At 35.3% G+C, this 17,786-nt stretch overlaps 1 long non-coding RNA gene across 2 annotated transcripts; it reads left to right on the top strand.

The window, feature by feature from the left end:
* Positions 1-6,203: 6,203 nt before the first annotated feature.
* On the top strand, positions 6,204-11,396 carry LOC113012989 (uncharacterized). Of its 2 annotated transcripts, XR_013901938.1 has the most exons (6): positions 6,210-6,924; positions 7,643-7,670; positions 8,099-8,582; positions 8,749-8,865; positions 8,982-9,085; positions 9,190-11,394. It is a non-coding gene; the product is annotated as an uncharacterized LOC113012989 (long non-coding RNA). The 2 variants fall into 2 exon arrangements; XR_013901937.1 differs by having other exon boundaries at positions 6,204-6,924; positions 8,099-8,865; positions 9,190-11,396.
* Positions 11,397-17,786: the final 6,390 nt, after the last annotated feature.

Here is a 17,786-nt window from a genome sequence, read left to right as displayed (position 1 = left end):
ACTGTGTGGATCAAAGTGGAGGGATCACATTTGAGTCATTCAGTGATTCAAAGAATATGACCTTTTAATATTCATTCAGATGTTTTCTGACTCTAAATGTTCTTTTCTCATTTCTTAGGGTTTTCTAATTTACATTTAAAACATTTTCAGTTTTTTTCCAACTCCTTCTTCTGTGTAACCTTCAGCTTTTAGCAGTTCAGCACCTTTGTTTTCAGGTTAAATTCGTTTTTTTTTTTGTTTTTTTTTATCTCATTCAAAATTTTTAACTCAAAATTCAGCAATTAATTCATTTCAGTGCATACATTCAGATTCAAGCATTCACACTGCAGTTTCTTCAGAAAATGCACTTTCTAGTTGTGTGGATGCTTTAAGCATCCACACTATTGAGTTCCTGTTTCTCTTTATTCTTTATTATTATTATTATTCCGGGTGTTTCCGTACACTTTTCGCCGTTTAACTACTTCCACAATTTTTGTGCTATTTTCACCGTTCAAACTTTAAACTATTCAGCTATTTTTGCTAATTCCTGCTACGATTTTTGCTATTTTTAACTATTATACTTTTTAAAATATTAAGCTTTTTTCCTTTAATTTGTCCCATTGAAATGAATGGGAAACTTCTGCAATTCTGCTAAATTTTGCCTGTTTTTGAAACTTAACTACTTCCTCATATTTTCACCTAGAACAACCATTCAAACTTTAAAATGTTCACAAATTATTGGGCTATTCAGGTATGATTCAGCTTTTTCAAATCTTTTACTGTTTTACTTTTATGCCTCTTAAAGTTTTGAGTTGCAAAATTGTGATTTTTCACAAAATACATGTGTTGTTATGGTTGCTATGTTCTTGGCTTCCAGTGTTCCACTGAAGGTTTTGCAATTTTCACTTCATGTCCGAACAACTTCCTGCTACTTGCTCAATTTTCACTCAACTTCCACAAATTATACATCAAAACGTAGGTATTTTTGCTGGCTTTCAGAAAATGTCACCATCATTGTTGTGGGATTTATAGAATTTTTGCAAATCTCCTCAGACTAACACAAGGTCAGAAAACTCTCCATATAAAGTGAATGGAGAGCTTGTTCAAAATCACCGCTGGATTTCTGTAATGAGAGGCATATTCGAATCGTCATATCTCCTTAACGAAGCAAAGTTAAGACATGAGGCTTGTCCCCGAATATCTTCAGACACCCCTGACGCTCACAATTCAAGAATTTCTTTCTCACCTATTACCGTTCTGAAATGAGTTGGACTTGTTTGAGGGTAGGAAATTCGTCCTTCGCTCAGATTTCTTCAGATTTCAAACTGTGGAAATGAACCACTTTTTTCTCTCGTCATAACTTTTTGTTGGATTTCCACAGAGACCTGAAAATTTCCATGATTGTTCACCAAAGCCTGCTGTCTCTTACGGTGAAAGAATGATATCGATACTCCAAATAGATTTCGAGTTAGAAAGCGTTGTTTGAGGGCAAGTCAAGGCAGTTTTTGCTTCGCTCTACTCAGTTATGGTGCATTACAAGTCAAATATCTTTAATAATTCATATTTTAATGATAAATTGTAAACACTGGAAGATTCCCCCATCTCTTCTGAACAAAACGGTGTAAGAATGACCGCTCTAGCCCCTACGGTTTGGAAATTATGGTCATTTGTTTGAGGGGAGTCCTCACTATGAGAAATAGGCTGCAATAATCCTGTGCCTCTCTGTGCTGCGTGTGTAAAAAGAGGCACATGTTTTGGCGGGAAAAAGTACACAGGCTCTCTGATTGGTGGATTCAAATTCAGCAGCTCCCAGGCTGACCTAGAAACTTACTTCTCTCTCCCTGTGCATTTTTTTTGCTGATTTTTTCATTTAACAAGTATATTTGAGGGACCCTCAGCATGTTCAGCATTTTTTCAGCTGTCCATTTTGCTTTTCCAATTTTTCTGTTTAACTTATTACTATTGTGCTAAATAATACTATTTCTGCTATTTTATAAGATTTGTGCCTAATATAGTATTTCTGCTAAATTACAATATTTCTGCTTTTTATACTATTTGTGCTAAAACATAGTATTTCTACTAAATGTAGTATTTATGCTTAATCATACTATTTCTGCTTTTTATGGGATTTGTGCCTAATATAGTATTTCTGCTTTTTATAGGATTTTTGCTCAAACATAGTATTTCTACTAAATGTAGTGTTTATGCTTAATCATCCTATTTCTGCTTTTTTATAGGATTTGTGCTTAATATAGTATTTCTGCCAAATTATAGTATTTCTGCTTTTTATAGTATTTGTGCTAAAACATAGTATTTCTACTAAATGTAGTATTTATGCTTAATCATAGTATTTCTATATATTTCTGCCAGGTCCCCAGGCAGCCAATCCTCTGTGAGGACTGAGAAATTCAAATTTTCAAATCAGGGCCTGCACGGCTTCCCAGCCAATCATATATGTGTCCTGAGGCATTCAAATTTGCATATTGGGGCCTTCATGGCTTCTAAGCCAGCCAATCATATCTGAGGGCTGAGGAATTCAAATCCACAAATCAGGGCCTGCACGGCTTCCCAGCCAGCCAATCATATATGTGGTCTCAGGCATTCATATTTGCATATTGGGGAATTCGTGGCTTCTAAGTCAACAAGTCATCCATGTCATATATCTCTAAAAATTCACATTTTAATGATAAATTGTTAACACTGGAAGATTCCCCCATCTCTTCTGAACAAAACAGTGTAAGAATGACCGCTCTAGCCCCTACGGTTAGGAAATTATGGTCATTTGTTTGAGGGGAGTCCTCACTATGAGAAATAGGCTGCAATAATCCTGTGCCTCTCTGTGCTGCTGCGTGTGTAAAAAGATGCACCTGTTTTGGCGGGAAAACGTAAACAGCCACTCTGATTGGTGGATTTAAATTCGGCAGCTCTCTCCCTCTCTGTGTGTGTGTGTGTGTGTGTGTGTGTGTGTGTGTGTGTGTGTGTGTGTGTGTGTGTGTGTTTAGTGGGAGAGAGAGGACCCTGCCCTTATTTGGCAGCATGTCATTGTAGGATTTAAATTGAATATAGTTAGACTGGTTGACTGGATTAGAGCCTGTGTTTGTGTGTCCCTCTGTGCATTTGTGTTTCAATAAGTTATTACTATTCTGCTAAATCATAGTATTTCTGGTACTTTTCGGTACTTGTGCTAAATACAGTATTTCTGCTAAATCATACTATTTCTGCTTTTCATAGGATTTATGCCTAATATAGTATTTCTGCTAAATTATAGTATTTCTGCTTTTTATAGGATTTGTGCTTAACATAGTATTTCTGCTAAATTATAGTATTTCTGCTTTTTATACTATTTGTTCTAAATTATAGTATTTCTGCTTTTTATAGGATTTGTGCTTAATATAGTATTTCTGCTAAATTATAGTTTTTCTTCTTTTTATAATATTTGTGCTAAAACATAGTATTTCTACTAAATGTAGTATTTATGCTTAATAATAGTATTTCTATATATTTCTGCCAGGTCCCCAGGCAGCCAATCCTCTGTGAGGACTGAGACATTCAAATTTTCAAATCAGGGCCTGCACAGTTTCCCAGCCAATCAAATAAGTGTCCTGAGGCATTCAAATTTGCATATTGGGGCCTTCGTGGCTTCTAAGCCAGCCAATCATATCTGAGGGCTGAGGAATTCAAATCCACAAATCAGGGCCTGCACGGCTTCCCAGCCAGCCAATCACATATGTGGTCTCAGGCATTCAAATTTGCATATTGGGGAATTCGTGGCTTCTAAGTCAACAAGTCATCCATGTCATATATCTCTAAAAATTCATATTTTAATATTAAATTGTCAACACTTGAAGATTCCCCCATCTCTTCTGAACAAAACGGTGTAAGAATGACCGTTCTAGCCCCTACGGTTAGGAAATTACGGTCATTTGTTTGAGGGGAGTCGTCACTATGAGAAATAGACTGCAAAAATCCTGTGTCTCTCTGTGCTGCTGCGTGTGTAAACAGATGCACCTGTTTTGGTGGGGAAAAGTGCACAGCCTCTCTGATTGGTGGATTTAAATTCGGCAGCTCCCAGGCTGACCTAGAAATTTACTTCTCTCTCCCTGTGTGTGTGTGTGTGTGTGTGTGTGTGTGTGTGTGTGTGTGTGTGTGTGTGTGTGTGTGTGTGTGTGTGTGTGACAGAGAGAGAGAGAGAGAGAGAGAGAGAGAGAGAGAAAGGCTTTTAATGGGATGATCTCATTCTAAGATTTAAATTCAATATATTTAGACTGGTTGACTGAATTGGATCTTGTGTGTGGGTCTCTCTGTGCATGTGTGTTTCCTCATGTGTACATATTTGTGATTGTGTGGCTGTAATAAATTTTTTTGCAGATTTTTGTCATTTAACAAGTATATTTGAGGGACCCTCAGCATGTTCAGCATTTTTTCAGCTGTCCATTTTGCTTTTCCAATTTTTCTGTTTAACTTATTACTATTGTGCTAAATCATACTGTTTCTGCTATTTTATAAGATTTGTGCTTAATATACTATTTCTGCTTTTATAGGATTTGTGCTTAATATAGTATTTCTGCTAAATGTAGTATTTATGCTTAATCATACTATTTCTGCTTTTCATAGTATTTGTGCTTAATATAGTATTTCTGCTAAATTTAGTATTTCTGATTAATTATAGTTTTTCTACTAAATCATAGTACAGTATTTCTGCTTTTTATGGGATTTGTGCTAAAACAAAGTATTTCTACTAAATGTAGTATTTGTGCTTAATCATACCATTTCTGCTTTTTATAGGATTTGTGCTTAATATAGTATTTCTGCTAAATTATAGTATTTCTGCCAAATTATAATATTTGTGCTAAAACATAGTCTCAATTTAAAATTACAATATTCATAGTTCATCACAGTGTCTCTGGTAAATCACAATATTTCTGCTCTGTTGTACTATTTTTCTAAATCATAGTGTTTCTGTAATGTTTAAGTATTTTTGGCTAAATATATTCTTTCTGTTATCTTATACTATTTCTCCTAAATTCTTGTATTTTTGAGAAGTTATCATGTTTCTGGTAAGTTACAATATTTCTGCTAAATTCTGCTATGCTATTGTATTTCTGCCAAGTATTATGTTTCCTCTAAGATATTGCAGTTCTGCTAAGTTATTCCATTTTAGCAAACTTCTTTTGCTTCTGCAAAGTTTTTACAATTTCTGCAACTTTTCAGCTTTTTCAGCTACTTTTTGCATACAGCTTCAGCTTTAAGCATCCACACTGCATTTTCGCAGGAAATGCAAATTTTTCTAGTTATATTTTCTTATTCCGTACGTTTTTTGAAAGCCTACTCCTTCAAAACCGTTCAACTTAGAAAAACCATTCAAACATCGTTAGATTCCTATTATTTTGGACATGACTGCTTCTATTTTTCTCATTTTTAACATTTATATTTTTAATTTTATTCAACTTTATTCAACAAAAATTTCCCATGTATTTCAATGGGGAGACCCTTCAAATTCTCATTCAACTTACTCATTTTTAAACTCTTACTACTTCCACATACATTGACATAGAGCCACCATTCAAACTTTAAAACGAAGACAAGACATTCAACTATTCAACTTGTATTTATCTTTTCAATATCTATTATACTTTTTCTTCAGTTCCAGTTTAAGTTTCATGATGTTTTTTCACCCGTTTCAGAGTTTATAATGGGTGTGTATGGGACGGAATGTTGGGGCTAGAGTGAGGCAGCTCAACTGCTAGAGTGAGAGGAGCAAAAAAATTAATCTTAAAATCTTTTTTAAAACTGCTGCTGTGTCCGCAGCGTTTGCTCTACAGGTATGATTTTACCCTCAAAACGTAGCCATGGCTGTCCTCTTTCATCCAATGTGTTTACTATTGTCCTAGGTGTTATGGTTCTTTCATAAATGTCACCAATGCACAGCCTCCTCCCTCCAACTCTTCCATAGACTCTAATGTTAAAATGGCTCAGAAGGTTCGTTTGAAAATCAGAAGAGTATGGTGTCTTTACACTGTCACCACGTCCATATAATAAACTCCACAGGCATGAAAACTGAGAATTCAGTAGACTAGAAGCTGCTGTCGCTCACGGTGAAAGAATTTCGTCAATACGACTTGTACTTTTCATATGGGAACGATTTGTTTCGGCCTGACTTTTCTGTTCATTTTAAGCAGCAAAAGTGAGGTGCATGTCTGTGTCGTGTGTATGGAGCCATTGTCACTATAGCAACCAGGCTCACACCTGCCTGCTTAACGAGCTCTCTCTCACTCTGCCAAGGTTAAACCTAAAAATGTTAGATTGTAGTAAGATTAACTTTTTCAAAAGTACAATAAGACAGATTTGACAGGGTTTTGCCACAGATTAATAGTTTGTCACTAGTTAGTATATGCCAACTAAGTAGAGCATTGTGATTGGCACAAAGGTTTTTCAGATCTGGGCAGTTGGAGTCAGTTGATGACTTCAAAATCATCCTTTCTGACTGGATAATTAAAGCTCTCAGCATCTATCGGTCTGTAGTTAATTTCCCCACCTTTTAACTAACGTTTAACTAACCTAATCTCATTTAATGTCTCTGTTTATAGTCTGTATAGTTTATCTCCCCACGAATACACTCAAAGTAGTCTTAAAATAAAACCCACAAAACAGTTCAAGATTTAATACTTTTTATTTGCTCATTTAATGCCAGTTGCCCTGTTTTTCTGTATGTCACTCATTCGCTTATACTTGGGCAAAAAGGACCAATTTGTACACTAGTATAGTGTATTTTTTCCCTCTATCTCTCTATGTCTGTCACACACAGAGACCAACACACAGACATGTATATGCTCATTATTGCTGTTCAAACTGATGGTCAAATTTCCAAGCACCACCTGAACGCCTCATCTGTTTTTAACCTATCACTGGACCAACTGTCGTCATTCCGCTTTGCTCTCTGCTGTGGTAAGTACAGTACACTCAGTACTGCAGTGTTTTATTTTTATGATGGAAAAAATACATGTTTGACATTTAAACTCACATATCAAGTCCAACAGAGTTAAAAACAATTCAAAGAAGAAAGAAAGAAAAAAGAATAACCTTCGCTATCATTTATATACGTTTATTACGTTTTGCTGTTAGCAGCAGTGCTAACGCTAGCTTCAATGCTAATGCTAGCAACAATGCTAACGCTAGCTATAGTGCTAACACTAGCCTTAGCAGTTGTTAACTGACAAAAATAATATTCCTGTGATATTTCTTGCCGGTCAGTGAGACAAAAGTAAGAAATTAGCTTTATTATTGCCATTGTGGCTCAGTTTTAACAGTAAGAGTGCTAGCGCTAGCAGCATTGCTAACGCTAGCTGCAATGCTAACGCTAGCTGCAATGCTAACGCTAGCTGCATTGCTAACACTAACTGAAGTGCTAATGCTAGCCGGAATGCTAGCGCTAGCAGCAATGCTAAGGCTAGTAACAGTCTAACAGTAGCCTTACATAAGTGGCAATACTTCAGTTAACTAGTTTGAATTGTAAAATGACTGCTGTATCAGTTGGTGTGCTATATTACTCTATAATTACCCTGCTGACTAGAAGTTCAGTGTATCATGTCGTGTGGGCTTTGTATTTCTGTTAGTCTGATAACACTGTACAGACAACTAACGTATTATTTCTCGTTTCTTTCAGGAACCTGACTGACACTGTGCTTTGCCTGGTAGGTGTGCACATACTGTAAGAGAAGTAGACCAAAATAAAAAAATAATATGACTAATATAAGCTGTAAAGTGATGGGTTCAAACTTTGTGCTAGACCTTTTAAACACAATTTTATAATAAATACACATAAGTGCAGCTTAACAATTGGGCTAAAATATTTTTTTCGTACATTTTTGTAGTCACACTACATGTGATTAATTAATGATTCACTCAATCATATTTGTATTTAAAAATATTATTGCTGAATTTAATTAAATATTTATTCTTTTAAAAAGTGCCCAATTATGCAACTTTTTGCACATGGCAGCCGACAACAGTTTAGCTTGAATATTTGTTTTGTCCTTTTGGAGTAGTCACATTTAGTTCATACAATTACCATGTGATATAATTTTAATAAAATTATTTTTTTTTCTTGTTTTTTGTTCAGAGTGTGTAGAAGAAGAAGAACAAGGACCAGATCTCCAGTCTTCTCTCTCACATCCCAACCCCCCAACCCCTCTATCCTCTGTCCTGCTCCACCTATTGTCTCTGCCTTCTTTCCATCTGTATTTCACTCTGTGGTTTGTGAGAAATTTTGCCAAACCAACAATCCTTTTGCGGTTTGATTTAAAGCCGTGTCTCTCCTGCTCTGTCTGTTCTCTCTGCTAAATTTTCTCTCTACCTGTTTTTCACTCTTGGCTTGCTGCTGAAAAACGCCAAGCGACACAGTCCTCCTGTGTCTTCTCCAATCTTCACATGTAAGATCCAACAGTGTGAGGCACATAGCAGCCAGAAACTGTAATGCCACAGAACAGAGAGGCTTCATCATCACCATCTTCATCACCGTACGATCAGAGCGTGAGACTTCACATCTGGAGCACAGGAGACATTCTGTGATAAGTCTTCCTTCTAGCTTGTCCCACAAGCAGTCGGTGAGATTTACTCACAACAAAAAGGGTTAATGACATAATTTCCATGAAAACATGTGTTCATTCTTTGTAAACTGTTTAAATTGTGTTTTCACTTGACCTTAGGAGTGTTAGAGTGTATTGTAATGTCTGTACTCAGGTGTTTCCCTCTGTGATCCATCCCCTTCAGAGCTGAGACACTCAGGACTGAACAGACTGCACAGTTTCTGTGACTGAGCCTCCAAAACACCTTCTTTGAAACCACTCATGATAGAAGGGCTTTATATTTGCAGCAGCACTACTACAGGTATTCAGTTTATTACAGGATGTGTTTGTTTCTTAGGACCAGCTCTGAGTGCACACTACCTAACATATACACCTTTCTGTTCACTACAAACCAACTACTCTGGATCATACGGCCAGTTGGCAGGAATGTTGCTGCAGGAAAACATCCCTGGAGATCACCATCATTGTCAGACTGACTGTGCCTCCTCTGTGCAGTGTCAAGATCCTCCCTAAATGAGTGTGTAAGTTAACATTTTCATTATTTTATTCCCTTTGACAAGACAAGTATCACTGATATTTACATTTACAACTACATATGTTGCTGTTTTCTGCTCTTCTTTTAAAGTTCTCAGCTATCCTGCTTCTGTGCTGCTTGCCACACATCAAACTCTGGCCGGATGACAAGGAGGATCCACTCTGAAGTCACTGGACATTATGAGGATCATATGGGACTTCATAGTTTCACAGTAACATTGTGCTCTGTGATTACAGGTTTTAAATGGATACAATGACTGCCTCTCTCTGATCAACAGGCTAAAGGATTGTTTTCATTGTTAGTGCTCTGTACAATGTATGCTTATTTAGTATTTCATCACAGAGCAAACCTTTATTTATTTAACATATTTTTATTTTGTTTTAATGTTGAATTAACTGTAGGGATTTTTTTAAGTGGGCACTCGGGATGTCATATGACCAGAAATGTGGTAACTGGAATTCAACAGTATGGAAGAAAAAATCTGCTAAGAACAAAACACACACAAAACCCCCAAGAAAATTCAAATTCATTCCATGTAATCCAATCTAAAACATTTTAAACTGCTGAACAGCAACACAAACAGTGTTAAAAAACAGTGTTAACAGAATGATTATGATGAGTTTGTACCAAAGTTTCAGGTCACATGGCACACCTAGTGTGTAGTGTGGAGTATCAGCTGGTAAGTATAGGTTTTTTCATATTTGTGTCCTTAGAGTTCAGATAGATAAAGACTTGTGTATAATAATTAGTCATAAGCACAACTCAAAGTCAGGGACTAACTAAATTTGGGACTTTGTGTCTGAGCCCAGGTTAAAACACTGTGTAAAAAAGCATTTAGCGGCATGGCTGAACAATGCTGTAAACTATTGATACTTATTTATCCATGTTCACAAAAAGGACTAATGTTTTTATTTGATTATTTGCATGTGTTAAACTGTGTCACCACCTTACGCTTTCATTTGAGTTTACTCAAAAGTCTCTATACAGTTCTCTTTTACCACTGTGTGGACTCTGTTTACATTAAAACATAAAAATGAGTAATGAGTAATAAAGAGATGTGTAGACAGATCAGTAGATTAAGTAGACCAATAGAAACAGTTGTTCAGCCATGTTCTAAGAAACCAACACAGTTTAAAGGTTCAGGATTGTGGTTTTAAAAGTGGAATTTTCATGTATTTCATATGTTGCTTATTATTTTTATTTACTTATTTAATTTAGTTATTTTTATTTATTCTACTAGTCCTTTTCAGAAAGAAGCTGTAAAATATGACTTAAGATTTTTATGTTATTTTCTATGACATACAAAACAAATTGATGTATATAATACCGGTACTATTAAACATGATATACATATGTGTATATGTCTGAAAAACATTATGCTGTATATGAAAGTTTATATTTTCTCCAGAATGTTTGTTCATCTTTTCAGTTCAATTTAACAAATTTGTTTTTACATTTATTTTTATTATTTTTTTTATGAATTAGAGATTTATAAAACATAATTCCACTCTTTAAGTGATTAGAAGAATATGAACTTTTGTTATTCATTCAGAGGTTTGCTGACTACATTTTCTTTTTGTCATTACTCATCTTTTTCTAATTAAAATTTTAAACATTTTCAGTTATTTTCCAACTTCTTCTGTGTGAACATCAGCTTTCAAAAGTTCAGCACTTTTGTTTTCAGGTTAAAAATTCTTTATTTTCCAGCTAATTCAACATTTTTAGCTTAATATTCAGCAATTAATTCATTTCAGTGCATACATTCAGATTCAAGCATTCACACTGCAGTTTCTTCAGAAAATGCACTTTCTAGTTATTATTATTATTATATTTTATCTATTCCGTACGTTTTTTGTAATCCTACTCCTTCAAAACCGTTCAACTTAGAAAAACCATTCAAACACCGTTAGATTCCTATTCTTTTGGACAACACTGCTTCTATTTTTCATATTTTTAACATTTATATTTTTAATTTTATTCAACTTTATTCAACAAAAATTTATAATGTATTTCAATGGGGAGACCCTTCAAATCCTCATTCAACTTACTCATTTTTAAACTCTTACTACTTCCACATACATTGACATAGAGCCACCATTCAAACTTTAAAACGAAGACAAGACATTCAACTATTCAACTTGTATTTATCTTTTCAATATCTATTATACTTTTTCTTCAGTTCCAGTTTAAGTTTCATGATGTTTTTTCACCCGTTTCAGAGTTTATAATGGGTGTGTATGGGACGGAATGTTGGGGCTAGAGTGAGGCAGCTCAACTGCTAGAGTGAGAGGAGCAAAAAAATTAATCTTAAAATCTTTTTTAAAACTGCTGCTGTGTCCTCAGCATTTGCTCTACAGGTATCATTTTACCCTCAAAACGTAGCCATCGCTGTCCTCTTTCATCCAATGTGTTTACTATTGTACTAGGTGTTATGGTTCTTTCATAAATGTCACCAATGCACAGCCTCCTCCCTCCAACTCTTCCATAGCCTCTAATGTTAAACTTGCTCAGAAGGTTCGTTTGAAAATCAGAAGAGCATGGTGTCTTTACACTGTCACCACGTCCATATAATAAGCTCCACAGGCATGAAAACTGAGAATTAGGTAGACTAGACATTGCTGTCGCTCACGGTGAAAGAATTTTGTCAATACGACTTTTACTTTTCATTTGGGAGCGATTTGTTTCAGCCTGACTTTTCTGTTCATTTTAAGCAGCAAAAGTGAGGTGCATGTCTGTGTCCGTGTGTATGGAGCCACTGGGTGCAGTCACTATAGCAACCAGGCTCACACCTGCCTGCTTAACGAGCTCTGCCTGCCACTGTACCAAGATTCATCTTAAACACTTCTCTTTCAACTGCTGCTGTGTCCACAGTGTTACAGCCATCATTTTACCCTCAAATTGTCGCCATTATTGTTCTCTTTCCAACACCGTATCTTTCAAAGCTCAGACATTTAAACTTTTTAAACTGTGTGGATCAAAGTGGAGGGATCACATTTTAGTCATTCAGTGATTCAAAGAATATGACCTTTTAATATTCATTCAGATGTTTTCTGACTCTAAATGTTCTTTTCTCATTTCTTAGGTTTTTCTAATTTACATTTAAAACATTTTCAGTTTTTTTCCAACTCCTTCTTCTGTGTAACCTTCAGCTTTTAGCAGTTCAGCACCTTTGTTTTCAGGTTAAATTCGTTTTTTTTTTTGTTTTTTTTTAATCTCATTCAATATTTTTAACTCAAAATTCAGCAATTAATTCATTTCAGTGCATACATTCAGATTCAAGCATTCACACTGCAGTTTCTTCAGAAAATGCACTTTCTAGTTATATTTTCTTATTCCGTACGTTTTTTGAAAGCCTACTCCTTCAAAACCGTTCAACTTAGAAAAACCATTCAAACATCGTTAGATTCCTATTATTTTGGACATGACTGCTTCTATTTTTCTCATTTTTAACATTTATATTTTTAATTTTATTCAACTTTATTCAACAAAAATTTCCCATGTATTTCAATGGGGAGACCCTTCAAATCCTCATTCAACTTACTCATTTTTAAACTCTTACTACTTCCACATACATTGGCATAGAGCCACCATTCAAACTTTAAAACGAAGACAAGACATTCAACTATTCAACTTGTATTTATCTTTTCAATATCTATTATACTTTTTCTTCAGTTCCAGTTTAAGTTTCATGATGTTTTTTCACCCGTTTCAAAATTTATAATGGGTGTGTATGGGACGGAATGTTGGGGCTAGAGTGAGACAGCTCAACTGCTAGAGTGAGAGGAGCAAAAAAATTAATCTTAAAATCTTTTTTAAAACTGCTGCTGTGTCCGCAGCGTTTGCTCTACAGGTATGATTTTACCCTCAAAACGTAGCCATCGCTGTCCTCTTTCATCCAATGTGTTTACTATTGTACTAGGTCTTATGGTTCTTTCATAAATGTCACCAATGCACAGCCTCCTCCCTCCAACTCTTCCATAGACTCTAATGTTAAAATGGCTCAGAAGGTTCGTTTGAAAATCAGAAGAGCATTGGGTCTTTCCACTGTCACCACGTCCATATAATAAACTCCACAGACATGAAAACTGAGAATTAGGTAGACTAGAAGCTGCTGTCGCTCACGGTGAAAGAATTTTGTCAATACGACTTTTACTTTTCATTTGGGAACGATTTGTTTCGGCCTGACTTTTCTGTTCATTTTAAGCAGCAAAAGTGAGGCGCATGTCTGTGTACGTGTGTATGGAGCCATTGGGTGCGGTCACTATAGCAACCAGGCTCACACCTGCCTGCTTAACGAGCTCTCTCTCTCACTCTGCCAAGATTCATCTGAAACACTTCTCTTTCAACTGCTGCTGTGTCCACAGTGTTACAGCCATCATTTTACCCTCAAAACGTCGCCATCGTTGTTCTCTTTCCAACATCTTGTCTTTCAAAGCTCAGAGATGTAAACTTTTTAAACTGTGTGGATCCAAGTGGAGGGATCACATTTTAGTCATTCAGTGATTCAAAGAATATGACCTTTTAATATTCTTTCAGATGTTTTCTGACTCTAAATGTTCTTTTCTCATTTCTTAGGTTTTTCTAATTTACATTTAAAACATTTTCAGCTTTTTTCCAACTTCTTCTTCTGTGTAACCTTCAGCTTTTAGCAGTTCAGCACTTTTGTTTTCAGGTTAAATTCGGGTTTTTTTTTTATCTCATTCAAAATTTTTAACTTAAATTCAGTAATTATTTCATTTCAATGCATACATTCAGATTCAAGCATTCACACTGCAGTTTCTTCAGAAAATGCACTTTCTAGTTCTTCTATTTTATTATTATCTATTCCGTACGTTTTTTGAAAGCCTACTCCTTCAAAACCGTTCAACTTAGAAAAACCATTCAAACACCATTAGATTCCTATTCTTTTGGACATGATTGCTTGTATTTTTCTCATTTTTAACATTTATATTTTTAATTTTATTCAACTTTATTCAACAAAAATTTCCCATGTATTTCAATGGGGAGACCCTTCAAATTCTCATTCAACTTACTCATTTTTAAACTCTTACTACTTCAACATACGTTCACATAGAGCCACCATTCAAACTTTAAAACGAAGACAAGACATTCAACTATTCAACTTGTATTTATCTTTTCAATATCTATTATACTTTTTCTTCAGTTCCAGTTTAAGTTTCATGATGTTTTTTCACCCGTTTCAAAGTTTATAATGGGTGTGTATGGGACGGAATGTTGGGGCTAGAGTGAGGCAGCTCAACTGCTAGAGTGAGAGGAGCAAAAAAAAATAATCTTAAAATCTTTTTTAAAACTGCTGCTGTGTCCGCAGCGTTTGCTCTACAGGTATGATTTTACCCTCAAAACGTAGCCATGGCTGTCCTCTTTCATCCAATGTGTTTACTATTGTACTAGGTGTTATGGTTCTTTCATGAAAGTCACCAATGCACAGCCTCCTCCCTCCAACTCTTCCATAGACTCTAATGTTAAAATGGCTCAGAAGGTTCGTTTGAAAATCAGAAGAGCATGGTGTCTTTCCACTGTCACCACGTCCATATAATAAACTCCACAGGCATGAAAACTGAGAATTCAGTAGACTAGAAGCTGCTGTCACTCACGGTGAAAGAATTTCGTCAATACGACTTTTACTTTTCATTTGGGAACGATTTGTTTCGGCCTGACTTTTCTGTTCATTTTAAGCAGCAAAAGTGAGGTGCATGTCTGTGTCCGTGTGTATGGAGCCATTGGGTGCGGTCACTATAGCAACCAGGCTCACACCTGCCTGCTTAACGAGCTCTGCCTGCCACTGTGCCAAGATTCATCTTAAGCACTTCTCTTTCAACTGCTGCTGTGTCCACAGTGTTACAGCCATCATTTTACCCTCAAAACGTCGCCATTATTGTTCTCTTTCCAACACCGTATCTTTCAAAGCTCAGGCATTTAAACTTTTTAAACTGTGTGGATCAAAGTGGAGGGATCACATTTGAGTCATTCAGTGATTCAAAGAATATGACCTTTTAATATTCATTCAGATGTTTTCTGACTCTAAATGTTCTTTTCTCATTTCTTAGGGTTTTCTAATTTACATTTAAAACATTTTCAGTTTTTTTCCAACTCCTTCTTCTGTGTAACCTTCAGCTTTTAGCAGTTCAGCACCTTTGTTTTCAGGTTAAATTCGGTTTTTTTTTTGGTTTTTTTTAATCTCATTCAATATTTTTAACTCAAAATTCAGCAATTAATTCATTTCAGTGCATACATTCAGATTCAAGCATTCACACTGCAGTTTCTTCAGAAAATGCACTTTCTAGTTTAAAATAAAGTTCGTCTAATTATCATAGTTTTTAAAATATATATATATTTCTCATTTTATTTTACTGCTTTATTCATCCTTTTTAAAAAATATATTGCCAAACTTTGTCGTTTTAATTCTTTAAAAAATCATTAATTCACCAGTTTACAAAAATGAAGATCGATATCTGAAATTTAAATTAATAAATAAATAATTACAATTGATAATGGGTTTTTAGCATTAAAGAATAGTTTTTCAGTGCGCTTTAAATGTTATCAGAGCCGATGTTGTGCCAAAAAGTGATCGCAGTCCAAAAAGTGATTTACGGTATTGAAACGTTTGTTTGTGTCATGACATTTGTAAACAGTTGATATTTAAGGTGCAGTTCATGTGGAAGCCAGAGGAGGGTGGTGTTGTGCGCATAATACAAAGTGATGGCGAAACCTAAAAGACGGTGTCATGTCTGCTCCCTGAAGCAATCTCATAACAGTTTCAATCTATTTCAAGCCAGTTAGCACATTTCTGTTATGAAGTGCAATCATTTTTTGGCAGTAAACTTAAATCCTTTTATTATGAATATCACATTCTCAGATTTTCAAGAGAGACCAGACCAATAGGGCAGCAGAAATCACAAAAATAAATAAATAAATAACAGTTTTATAAAGATTAAAACAGTTAAAAAATGACTGGAATGATTATGATGTATAACACAGAATATGTACAATAACAGAGTTATAAACACACCTAGAACACACGTGATACTTTTATTTCATCTATAACCTCTGTGCAAATTTTGTTGACTGCAAAGTGTTTATGAATATGTTTTTAAAAGCTGGTTATCTGACTGTCAGTTAATAGCAATTAAAAAGAAAGCTGATTTTTATTTAAAAAACCCTGAAAACATCACACATGTACAAACAACACACAATTATTGTAGATTCTTCAAAGCCTCCTTATATTCAACACTTGGGTAGGTGGTGTTATACATGCCCTCACAGCACCGGCACATCAGTCCTCCTGTTTTCACCTTGTCACCTTCATTAAGCTGCTCTCTTACTACAGAAGGCCCACCGCATGCATGGGGGGGAGGGGGGGGGGATACCGTGGGCCAGGGCTGTGGCATCTAATGTCTGGTTGTCAGTGTCCTTTGGAAAAGCAAGTGATTGTCCTCAAATCAGATGTCCCAGCAGATTGATCTAGTTTGCCATGCCGGCAAAAGACCAATACACCAAGACAAACAGCCATTTATGCTTTTTACACAGAGAGCCCATTTAACCAGGGAACTTGACACAATGTATTTTTTTTTCTATTTAACTAGAAGAATTGTTGTACCACACATTAAAGTTTCAAATCAGTGAAAAAGCAATCGTGCCAAAGAAATGTCATGTGTTTGTTTAAGATGACTGCAATTATGGTATTAACAGAAAACACACATCTCTGTCTCTTTTCTTTTCTGTTTAGTGTTCCACTTACCTTCCAAACTCACCAAGTACTTGCACAATCCTGAGGTTTTTAGAAAAGAACATCTCAGATTAAATAAGGAGGGGATACAGACATTAAAACTAACCTTTATTACTATGATACAAAACAATATTAATGAAGTTGTTAAAAGTGGTACTTCTTACACACACACACACACACACACACACACACACACACACACACACACACACACACACACACACACACGGCTCATTACAAGTGTTTAAAAGTTTGAGTTGTCTGAAAAACTAAAGAAAGAAAAAGACAAAAATGATACAATACAAAAGTTGGAACTTTATTAACACACAGAAATACAAACTGATGGGTTGATAAATATCAAGAAGACAGTACATTTCACATAAAGACTGTGCATCATTTTAAGATGAAAAAATGCAATATGGGGTCAGCCAGAGGATTAATAATCAAAACTAAGGGATTCTGATATTAATACTGCACCGCCTCCAATCTCACTATAAGTTACATCTGTTGAACTGACTTCTTGCTAGCATTTCCAATGAAGTCGAGATGAAAAAAATAAAACCTAAAAACAGAGGGTCCAATACATTTAACAGGAATTTGTCAAAAAGAACAACAAAAGTACTGACTGTTAATTTTTTATTTTTGACCCTGTAACTCAGTTATTAGTTTGAAAATAAACGTTTGTATGTCTTCAAAAAATACTGTAAAGCTGTTGACTCTTAGGGAGTCAGGAGCTACATGACAGATGTTATTTTGAATGACTTGGATATTTGCTGTTTACCAACCGTAAGTCTGCACAACAGAAATATTGTTCTGAAACACATTAAAATACACAAGTGAAAGATGATATCTGTAATTAGAGCTGCCACGATTAGTCGAAGACTCACGATTTTTTTTTAAACTTTATTTATCACATTTTAAACATACAGTCAAGTAAAAC

The sequence above is a fragment of the Astatotilapia calliptera genome, chromosome 15 (assembly GCF_964374335.1).
Source record: "Astatotilapia calliptera chromosome 15, fAstCal68.1, whole genome shotgun sequence".
NCBI lineage: Eukaryota > Metazoa > Chordata > Actinopteri > Cichliformes > Cichlidae > Astatotilapia > Astatotilapia calliptera.
The sequence above is the reverse complement of the archived record's forward strand: the minus strand, read 5'-3'. Positions and strand labels throughout refer to the sequence as shown.